Source organism: Calypte anna, chromosome 10 (genome assembly GCF_003957555.1).
Source record: "Calypte anna isolate BGI_N300 chromosome 10, bCalAnn1_v1.p, whole genome shotgun sequence".
Classification (NCBI taxonomy): Eukaryota; Metazoa; Chordata; class Aves; order Apodiformes; family Trochilidae; genus Calypte; species Calypte anna.
The window spans coordinates 6,617,626-6,629,751 of record NC_044256.1 but is presented as its reverse complement, the minus strand read 5'-3'; the positions used below and the strand labels follow the sequence as shown (position 1 = coordinate 6,629,751).

The window sequence follows — 12,126 nt, the reverse complement described above, 5'->3', positions numbered from 1 at the left end:
AGGCACACATCCTCCACTCCTGGTACACAAGGCTATAATTGCAACTGGTCTTGGAATGGAGATGTCTGTATAATATTTTCAGTTCAAAATTTGAAAAAATGTGTACACAAACATTTTTGGGAAATGTCAGGATGTCGTTGTAGTTTGTAGCCCCCAAAATGACTGTCACAGCATACTTTAAGCCAAAGCAGCTTGCTTATATACAGCCTTTTTTCCAGATAGTTGCAAGTTTTTGCTTCTTCTTGGGTCCCATAGCCCCTCTCTCTTCTGGTCTGCTCAGAGATTCTGTTTTTATAACTTCCTCAGACTGAATTTTCTCATGAAGTATACACTGATTTTTCAAAGTCTTTTCTATTACTCTTAACTTTGTTCAACTTTTGGGAGAAATTTCTTGAATTCCACTATTCTGTAAACAATCAAGGAAATCAGTTTTGCTTTCATTGTCCTAGATGCATCAGAACAATATTGTGCACAATATGTGGTGCTCTCCCTGGTGACAAATGAGCAAGTTAAATACACTCTTTGTACAAGTAGTTAAAAAAAATCAATACATTGCATTATAAATTGCCTGAGGTTGCCCTAAATGTTGGCTCTGTTGACATTTCTGTACTCTGCCTCTGCTGCTGGTAAAATCTCATCAGTTTTTGCTGTGCTAGATCCATATCTTTCAGGAAGTGTTTCTTCTTGATTTGAAATGAAGATATAAAGAGAGGTTAATTTTTAAAAAAAATATGTAGATATGCATATACCAATTGTATTTTTTTCCACAGCTATTAGTATTCCAAAGTAAGTAATACTAAAACCCAATTGCTTTTCTGTCTAATTTGTTAAGCTCAGCATGTTGATCTGCAAGTCTCACCCTCTGTCTATTTTCTCTGTCATTGTAAGAATGAATGTAGAAATGTTATGGCTATTTCGTTATAGATCTTTGTGGTGGAAAGATCACAGTTACATGGCCAAAAATACAACCAGCAGTAAATACAAAGGTTGCTTTTTTGCACAGGAAGCCCATGGTCAAACCTGTGGTGAGTTTGACATTTCAGGGTTATTACTTCTAGCATTCTGTGCAGTTGCTTGACTGTTCAAGAGTCCACGTTTCACAGGCTTAAAATCTTAAAGAAATAATTTCTATGGACATCTGAAAATGGATGGGATTGCAGACTTTTAAAGCTGTGTCAAATAAAAAATGGGTTTTTCCTAGTTCTGACTAAGATATTAATTTTATTTTACTTACATTGCTTTGTCTGTGTTCAGAAAAGCCTAATACCTGTCTAAGAAGGCATTCATTGGTAGATAAACTTGCTTTAGAAAATGCTTAGTTTGTGTTTTTCCAATGCATAACTTGTGTGTCATTCCTACTTTTCAATTACTTACTGAGTCTGAAAGGTCAGTTGTAGGTTACTTGCTATTTGCTACTTATATGATACATCTATGATAACTTGGAGGAAGTACAAGGGAAGGTATGTGGAGGCAGAAGAGACTTAGCACTTGACAGTAGATAGACCTACACCTTAGTAACTCATCTCCGTTACTGTTTGGATTCACTTGAGGTTCTCTTGAGTAGCGTGAAGAACATGGTTCATTCTGATAATATAGTAGATGGTTAATAACATTTCTGCTGTTAAAGAAAACTTTTGGAACTTGATATTACAATCTAGTATATCATAAAGCTCTCTTATAGTGGATTAGGTGATTTTTTTTTTCATTAAACAATATATAAATATATCAAAACTAAGGCCTTTTCCCAACTGTTCAGGTTAACAGTGATGGTTTTATGACTGGATGTGTTTTGTAAATTTATATAATTTGTAGTAATAATTAAGCAAAGCAAATGTTAGATTTACAGTTATGTAGAGTTATAGAACTGGAAAAATTGTTAGGTATAGATTATGCATTGTTTTGAAGCAGAGGTTTTAGTAGCACAAAATCACTCACATGCATCTACTAAATGTATTTCATGATATGAGTGATGAAAGCTTATTCCACTCTGATGTGCTTTGGATCAGTATGGATACAACTCAGTTTAATGAGATCTTAGAATGACTTTATAGCTTTAGTGTGAATACTCTTGTGCTTCCAGCTTTTTTCTTCTTCTTGCTTTTGAACACTGCAATAACTGAAAGCCCACTTCTAGGGTGAGAACCCAAGGTAACTGACATCATGAGAAAAATCTTTTCATGGACATTCTGTAACAGCATCTTATCTCTATTACAAATTTTTTCTTGTGCCCACAGTGCACCTGTATTCCTGACTGAGCTATTTCTGGGCTGAGTTCTCCAGATGATCTGTCTTCACATCAGAATCTGTCTTCCATCAGAAGCTGCAGTACTCTTTATCCATTTTATTAGTTGCTGGCAGTGTATGGTGCATAGAACCCTTCATGCTTGTTCTTGGTTGCTTATTCTTCCTGGTATCTTCCCACACTTTTTGTAATGAAGAGCTTTTTCTTCCTCTACTTGCATTGTCTGGATGTTGTCCTGAACCACTCAGACTACTTCTATCATTCTTTTCATTTGATAAAACAGCTTTCTACCAGTCCTGGCAAAATTCTGAGCTTCTATTGCAACTGAATTATTAAAATGAGAAGCACAGTCCTTTTAGCTTGGTATTTAATATAAGACTTTGCAATGTCTGTCCTCCAGGTAGGACACTTGTTCGATAGATATTTACACTCTCTAATATTGCTGAGACTTCAGACATCCAGTAGGAATTACATTTTGAAAGCCTGCACTTCTGCATATTAGTGTCCTCAAATTCATGGCACCTCTAGGACATCATAAATCCTGATGGTTTTGTGTTAATACTTACTCATCATTCTTTGGTTGACTTGTATGTTCCAACACATATAAAAAGACACCAAAAGCTACTTGCTGACTGTACTAGATCATAAATAAAATCGTGGGTTGGGGGAATATTTGAGCACCAGACATGTTGGCAGATTGAGAGAGTGTGACAGTTGTTTGTTTCTCTGAGTAGACTTTGACTCAGGGGACATGGAAACTGGATCTGACATTACACATTGTGATGGTTCAGGAATCATAAGTGTGTAAAGCAGACTGCTTTGCATCAAAAACATCTGCTATGCACCTGCAGACCTGAGGTCTTGTCTCTCTGTACTTTTGTTCTGGAGGAGGGAAGGCTGTAGGAGTTTGTCATCCTCCAGAAAAAAAACACAGCAGATTTATTCAGTCAATCTGCTTAAAAACAAGAGCATTCCATCGCTGTAAATCTTACTCTAACAAACTTTCACATAATTCCTTGAGACAAAGGCTTCATTTTGAATTAGCAGTATCCAAAAGCACTTCTATCTTTTCCAAAGTTTAAAAACACTTTTCATATTGCTTTCAAATCTTGCACAGCAGGACAAGTCTATTACAAATTCTTTTCCCTTGTCTTTTTTTCCAGAATGGATTGACCCCTTTTTTTAGGGGTTGTTACTATTATCCTGTCTTTTGTGAGGAACTTCCTAGCTATATGAAACTAGATGGTTGAAAGACAATCAGATACTTTAAAACAAGAACACAATTAGTTCTGTGTTATTGTAGACGAGTACTTTCCATTAAATGGGAGCATTTTGTGCTTTCATTACATTAGGTCAGCCTCATTTTTGAAAAGAACTCCGGAAAGGCAGAACTTTCTATTAGAGTCCACTTGTATGTTTAACTTTGTAGTAAAATTCCACATCAGAATGAACTAATCTGTTCTACTCAGTCTTCACTGCCTGGAAGATCTGCTCCTGATGCTGTTAGATTATACAGGTCACCAAATCACCTTTTCAGGTCTCTGCTTTTGATACTCATTTTCCCTCTAGAGTAGTTTGACAGTAAATGTGACACTGATAAAAGAAATAACAATCTCAGCAAAATAGTTTGAAAAGTAGCTCATGCTGGTAGACATGTGTACTGCTGCTTTGTGCAGGATTACATTGGGGTACGTATTAAATTAGTGCACAGGAAAACATGAAATCAGCTGCAAGACTCTCCAGATGTCATCTTTGTATGTACATACTTATTAATTGCAGCCAGACCCAAAGGCACCTTGGTGTCAGTGGAGAAACTTCGTCTCCCTAAGCTCTGGGAAAATTCTGAAGCATAAACAGATAGGTCTGCATGGTAGAGAATTGAGTCCTCTGTAGCTGTTTTTGATTTCCAGTTCCCCCAATATCCAGGAATGAGGAATGCTTGTCCTTTCTAGGTAGTCTAGGTTGGCAACCTTAATCAGTAATGCTTGAGTTGTTAAGTATAAACTACTTAAAATGTGGCCTAAAATGGAAAGAAAACTCTCAAAGTAAATAGTTCAATCTTTAGAAAAATTTATGCTGTATTTGGTTTACAATGCCACGACTATAGGTGTGGATGAACTTAGAAATTATTAATAAATCAGTTAGAAAACAGCTTACTTTTCAGGAAAGCAGGTGTGCAGGCAATGACCACTTGAATATAAGGGGAGGGCATAGGACAAAATAGTTTAAAATGCCAACAGTACAGAGGAGGATATATATGAAATTCACTGGCAATATTAATAACAAATTAAAAATTAATGAAAACAGTAAAAAAACAAGCTGCATCTAAGTTAATATATTTAACTGAAAACCTGCCCTTTTACTTGTATAAGTTGTTTGATTCATATAAATAAATGATATAGTACTTGATGTCTGTTTCCAGCTTTATAAAGTGCTTAACTGAGGTCTATGGAGTTCAGTGTTAAGTCAAGAGTCAGGAGATTGGCTTTCCAATCATATAATGTATGCAGCAAAGGAGCCTGACCTTGTGGAAAATGGCAGAGGTGCAGCAGAGAGATGTCTCCTGAAAAAATATTGTATATAAGCAGAATTCAATGAAATGTATGTAATTAATGGAGAGGGAGAAAGAAATCTACAGTGCTGTCGTATGATGAAGTGTAAAAAGCTACCTCCGCCAAAATAGTCTCTTATTCTTCTTTCCCTCAGACAGTTCCTTTTTTAGTTCTCTTGTGGAAGGCTTGCCAAAGGGAAGAGGAAGCAGTGCTGCCACCAATGTCTTGTTACACAGAGATCAAAATTGTCTTTTCCAGCTGTCTGTTCAGCTTTGAGTGACTTTGCATTTTAGCAGAAAATGAAGCAAATGTTAGCAAAATGTCGTTGTTATATTCTTTTTCTTTGAGAGCATGGACCAAAATTAAATCTTATTTTTACACTTAAAACCTAACTTGATCTGTTTTGCATATAAGTTTTCCAGAAGGAATAAAGCTGGTCTTGAGTTCCTCTTCCTATAAAATGCTTGTTAATATTTGTTAATCTGCATTGTGCCAAATAGAAGCAAGTGATGGTTGCATTTAAACTGAGCTTGTGAACTGCTTTCTTATCAGTTGGTGTGTATGAACAGACTTCCTGACAGGGGAAAGAAGTTGATGGTAGACTTTTATATCTCACCAGACTTTTGGGTCATTAGGGGGATTTAATTTTATATTTTAAATAAGTATAAATTTAATTTAAATAAATTTAAATAATATAAAATATTTATACTTTAAAAATCATTGTGCACAGGCCTAGAGGCAGAAATGAAAATATCTTCATGTTGGTGACAACAGTCAATCAGTAATCTTGAAAGACAGAAGCTGCTTATAATTTCTCCAAATTCCTTTCCAGCAGAGGCACCTATGGGGTGACTCCTGGACTTAATATATAGCATGTGTCCAGTAAAAGAACTTCTACAGTTATCAGTGCTAGTAATAACTGAAGAAGTAAAAGAGCTTTTGCAGTTGAAGCTGGAGCTACTAGTTAGATGATAATTCTGCTTTGTGCCCTTAATAACAATTTACGTTTTTGGACTACTATGGAAAAAAAAGTCCTGTGAAACAGTGAAGGCCAAGTGTCAGTTCTCTGGTAGTTAGAAGAGGTATTTTTAACTTCACTAGCACATGAAACTTAAAACACATGCTATGTTAAAAAACCCTGAAGTATAGAAGTTAGATTCAGATGAGACATGTAAATAGGACTCCTGCAAAGATTTGGACAAGGTAGTAGAAAGACTGAACAATGTCCCTACTTGTATAAAGGCAATAATATTCCCTTCTCAACCTAAATAAAACTCAGGCTTTCATATGATTATTGGCAATTTTGAATCTTTGCAACCAACAGCATCTCACAGGACACCATCCTCCCAGAGAGACAAATATGCAGAGAGAATTCCTGTCAATGACAAAACATTAACCATGCTCAGCTTTTAATTACCATTGTGGCAAGTGTGAACATGTCCATTTCCCAAATGCACAGAGTATGATGAGCACAGAAGTTACCTTGAAACCTAGGCAAGAATGAATTGACATTAATAGGCAAATGATGAATTTCAAAAGCTTTTCTGTTTTAGGAGAGCTAAATCAGTTCATGACCTTCAGGCCTTTTTAAATTCTGTACAATTGAATTACCATGTATCTTCAGGAACAAAAATGGTTCCTTTCCTGCAGTTGGCCATCAGTTGTTCTGTCTTAAGTAAATCCATGTACATGAGGAGCTCTAAAAGCAGAATTCTTGGGGAAATTGTTGCAAGTTACTTCATCATAATGTAAAACTACAAAGAAGCCTGAATCCCAGTAAATTAGGAAGAGATCACCATAAATGCATTAGCCTGGAGCACTACTTTCTGTGTTGGCTTCAAATTGAGCTTATAGGTCCATTTCATAGATTGTGCCCATTTTAATATTCACTGCCTTCCTCAGCCTGGTTATTCTGTACCTGAAAGCTGGCTTATTGCCTTTGTTTTGTCCCAGAATGGCTGTACTCCACTGTGTCAAATAGATGACTTGTGTGTGAGTCAAGATGATAACACTTGTGTAAGATTTATGTTATGAAACATTGTGAGGAATTATTTTGTTCAGACCTAACAGTAAAACTCTGTGTTTCTCATTTCTCTCAGCCTTACAGCCAACATTTGCAGCTACCATCTCTTTCCTGTGTTCTTGGAAGGAAGACACCATGATGTAGAGATTCATATTGTTTTACTTTTTAACATGCATAACTGCTCAAAATCTAAGCTGGTAGGTGGCACACAAGAATGTAAATGGAATAAGAGCCCTAGATTTTGTTTTTAGAAGTATGTGGGTACAGCCTGCCAAGCACTGGATTTGTGTCTGGCTGTTTGTAAACATCTCAGATTGTACATCCTTACCAGTAGTTTTCACCCTCATAAGAGGAAGGACTGAGTGAATCAAGCATTCCTGCTGAGTGAGAATTCCTGTGCCTCTTTAGCTGAACTGTTACTGATCTACAGTGTAGCCTCATGTAAAACACTGATTCTTTTGAATGGGCTAAGGACACCTTTCTGTGTGCTGGTGTGGAGTACTTGAGTCACAGAGACATGTTCTCTACAGTAGATCTGAAGGATTTATAATGATAGGGATGGTATTGAAAACAAACAAAAATATTGGCCTGCAAGACTTTTCCTGTTCTGTGGGCAGGAATGATTTGCTGAATTTTTAATTTTTTTTTTTTTTTAATAGGGTTTCTTCCTGTGGAAGCTTTGCATCAGCTTTAGTATTAGTGGGGTTGTATTTTTTCCATTTTGCTAGTAAAACAGACAATTATAGTAAAATATTTTTTAAAATGTGCCAGAAACCTTGAAAGCTGCATTGCTGGTACTGGTTCTTCAGTACTCTCCTTCTTTGAAAATGTTTTCTAAACCTCTAAGAGTGAGGTTTTTTGACAACAAAACCAGCATCAAATGTAAAGTAGATAGGCAGATATTCTATCAGATTAGAATGGTTAAAAATTCCAAAAGGTGTGTCCATTTTAATTTTATTGCTGTCTCACCAAAATACTTTTGATGCTCTCTTTTCCTTTCAGCTTAAAGACAACAAAACTCAACAAGAAGTTTTGTACTTCTATAGACCTCATTTTTTATGTTCTGAAATACACAGTTCTGCAACCTTTAACAGGTTGCTTTCTCTGTAAGATGTGCAGTGTCTTGGCTTATTTTTTTTCTTTATTGTGTTATGAAAGTTTCACAGTAATTCTTTACTGGATATTTTTATTGCTTCCATTTGGTAGATATAGGCACCAGCAGTTAATGAACTGTGAACAAAGACTGCATCATAATTTTTTAAATTCTGCCCAATCTTCCCCTTCTGCATCCTTTTTCTTATATATTTCTGGTCCTCTTTAGGTAGGATTTCCTGCCTCTTTTAAAATTTTATTTGCTAAAGTCATCTCTATATGTTGTTGCTGCAAGTTGCCCTTCAGTGTGGTCCTTGCTATTTAGATCTTTCCTAGCTCTCTGTATCTCAAATACTTCCTAGCATTTTGTTTATCATTAAATCAAGAATTGCTGGTAACCTTTCAAATGTTCTTTTTAACATATTGGAGTGGGTGGGTATTTGAAAGCTTGGCAAGGGGGAGTGCATTATAGTTGCATGCCTGCTATTTGTACCAATTAATGATAAATGTCCTCTAGTTTCATTATATCTGTTTTAAGAATTGAAAGGCAATAGATTTATTAGCTGTTACCCTGCTAAGCTACTCAGTTCTAGCCAAAACAATAAATGCAAAAAAATCTCAAAGACTACAGAATAGCATTTCACTCAGATCCTGCTGCCTGAAAAATGTAAAATCTTGTGTTGGTATAACCTGTGTAGGCTGCTTAATGGGTGCCTGATTCTTGTTATTAGAGGGTATGAGTTGTGATCTGACAAAGCATCTGCTTAACGTTGAGCAAGCAAGGATTACTCATGTGCTGCAGAACATTATGAAGTCACTTTCTTGTCAAGTCAGAGACTTGACAGGGGAAAGACCAGGTTACCAAAAAGAAAGGACCCTTATTCCCCAGAAAAAAAAAAAAAAAAAGATGAATGTTGCTGCCTGAGCACTGTGAAAACCATCGCAAACCTGTGTGGTGCTAACTGTATTGCTTTTATGAAGGTAGTGTGTGTTTCTCATCTGAAGAATTATAATATATGATAGTCCTGAAGCAAATAGTTTAAAGAAAAAGTCCGAAGGTTCAAGTGCTGTTCTGTTTCCAAGTTTCAGTTTTCAAGCTGATCAGCTTATTAAAATGTGGAGTGAGGTGGAAATATAATTATTGAAAGAAAATATCAGGACTTTATTAGGAAGATACTCTGAAACTGAGGAAAATCCCAGTGTTCTGTTCAAATTTACTGGCTAACCTTCTGGCTCAGTAGTTTGTCCACGTCATTCCCAGCCTTGTTCCTGGGCTAATTTTCTTGCTGATGTGGCTCCAGAGAAAATCAGTAGTAGTCAGGCTAAATAAAAAAAATTAGATCTTGGTCTTTGCTTTCTTTTATCAAATGTTTTCTAAGGAGAGGCTGGTATCCACAGACTGAGGACAAGAAGACAAGGTGGAAACAATGAGGCATCTTCTCTGATCACACTGTGGTCGCTTTGCCCAGTCTTCATTAAAGATGTGATGCTCAAAGTGTGCCAAGGTGAGAATACCTTCTCTGTGGATCCTGCAGTCTTAATTGTCACCTGCTTTTCAGTTTCTTTCTTCTTGGAATTCATAGTCCAGGTAATCTACCACAGAATTGGCTCTCATCCTCTGCCCCTTTTTTCTACACATGGCACATTTATGTCATCCCTGGTTGAGGCACCCTAGAAAAGCTACGCTTTTGGGTCCAGGAACAAGGCCTGGGAAAGTTTTATGTCTCTCAGCTTGGTCTCAGAGCATCAGATCACTGGGAAAGCCCCTTCTGAAAGTCCCTTCTTGGATTCTTGAGTTGTCTAAATAGGACAGAGGTGGGGGTTGGGGGAAGGCAGAAATCTCTGCTGCTGATCAGGAAAAACTGAATCATCTGGAATGCTTCTGAGGTAAGTCCTACTCTTGCCTCTTGCAGCTCTTGAGTGTCTTTTTTTTTTTTTCAACCCTTCACTAATCCAGTTTGATGTGGAAAACCAAAAAATAGATAAGTGGCTTCTTAAATTATATATTCTTTTATCCAAGGCTGTTTGTTTTTTTTTTTTTTTCTTCAGGATGACAGTAACACCTATTGTTATTCAGGAAACTTATTTAGGACAGAAACTTCAGAGTGTAACTGAGTTTATTTTTTAATATCACTTTCATGTAGATGCCTGCTGTCTCTGACACTAAAATGTCAGTACCAGCCCTCAACCAGGATGCATTTTCCATTCCTTACTCAGCTGCACTTGTTTTTTTTTGTGCTGTTGTTTTTCCTCCACACTAGACACACTTAGTTTAAAAGCAGAGACCTTTCAGTCCTCTTACATTTCACACCTGCTGACTCACACAGCACATGCAGCTGTTCTGGAAATAATTGCTCAGTAAGAGTGTTCTTTCTGTCAAGTTAGTGAATTAATTTGAGTCTAGCATCCTGATCATGATTCAGTACCTGTGTTTTCTAACCAGCTTTGTGCTGCTCCAGCTTTTGCTGACTGATTTTCTCTGACCATTAAAAACTTAAAACCTTTCATGAAAATCCACTGTGTCTGTGCAATTCAGTCACTGGTGACTGAAATGGTGCTACTATTGTTAGCTGATGTGATTGTGTGTACTCAAATAATGCCTGTGGAATATCTTTCTAAATACAGTAATATGCCATACAGACAAAAGAAGAAAGTCAGTGGACAGTAGGGTGCATCAGATAAGTAACATTAAAAAAAATACTGGACTGAATGACTAAACTTACGGTTTAGTCATTCAGATTGCAACAGAAAGTCTTACTTGAGTTCATTTTTTTAATGAAACAGTGCAAAATAGATGAATTATCTGTGGCTTCTCTTTCAGCTCTGGGATGGAGGCCTATGGCAGGTGTAACCTCTGTGGGATAGAACGGTTTTTGCTTTCTGTTGAAAATATGTGCAGGAGATGACAATTAAAATTAAAAAGATGTGGCAGAACAAGGACTTGTATAAGGAGCAGCAGGTTCTGGGAAATTTCAGAGAACAGGGAACAGACATACAAATAGAACTTAGATAATAGAGTAAGTATTTTCCTAGGGACTCAGAAAAAGAACTGTGTGCAATCTGCTCCAGACCAAAAGGCTGCTGAAACTTGTTGGAAAAGTAGCAAGGCTGGACAACTACTCTGTGAGGCACTGTGGGGGGGGAAATGCTGGTTTTCAATGTTATATGAATTTATTTTTCTCCTTTCTGACCCATCTGACCTCAGGGTTTTTATATCAAAACTTACTTTGGAATGTAATAATGTATTGATTTAGAAATTGAAAAGCTTTTGGTATGCAAAGTGTAGAGGATGAGAGCTAGGCAGGGTTTTCTCTAATCATCTCCACCATCACGAGTCCTGCAACTTCCCTGAGAAAGTTCAAGCTGAAACTCTCACCTGCCATGTAACAATGTTAGAAATCTTTGTTCAGATCATCTGCTGTAGACATCTCTGGATTTAATAACCTTTTTCAGATTTTCAGAGTCCGTTTCTGTGGTCCAAATTACTTCACACTTCTTAGTAGTTATGTTCTGTTCTGAGTGGTTTTTTGCACTGCATTAACTTTTTGTACTTATTTGTACTTCTTCATATAGTGTCTTTATAAATGCCTCTGTTCTATTTTCCCCTCTTCCTTTCCCCTAATTCTCTCTGCTGCTTCTGGTTTCCTTTGCTTTGACTTATGCATTTTCTTCTTTAATCCTCCCAAGTGGATGAATATTCTTTATTATGGACAATAGGAAAAATAAAAGGCCTTTCATTTTTATTTCCCTGTGAATAATATAAACAAAAAGGAGAAGCAGCTTCTGCAAAAAGGGAAAGCTTACATCTTTCCAGCACAAAGTAGCTGAAAAAACTTGCACTAGTCAGGGTCACTGATTGTTCAAAAACACTGCTTCTTGGACATAGAAAAGTGCTTAATATGTTCTCTAATTTAGCCTCCAATGCTTGGAGGCTTCAGCAAAGTTGTGGAAAGTGAGTCCAGTAATCAATTTCCTATGTTGATTCTCTGAAGTTTAAGGCTTAGGTGCTCATTGGTCCTTGGTTCAAGAGATGGGGCAACTCCAGAGAGAAAGGGTAGGTTAGAAAATAAAGTATCTCTAGATAAGATACTTTCAGATCTAGACATTTTATGTATACTTGAAAGTTTGTGTTAGAAGTTCTGTTGCTACATTGTACCATGGGGCTTAACTCAAGAGTCACTGTGCAATTTAGATTTTAAATGGAGCACACTGTGAGC

At 36.7% G+C, this 12,126-nt stretch overlaps 1 protein-coding gene across 9 annotated transcripts in view; it reads left to right on the top strand.

Annotated features, from left to right (window-relative positions):
• Positions 1-12,126, top strand: part of OTUD7A (OTU deubiquitinase 7A) — a 140,231-nt gene that overhangs the window by 104,076 nt on the left and 24,029 nt on the right. The gene's annotated exons all lie outside the window — the stretch shown is intronic.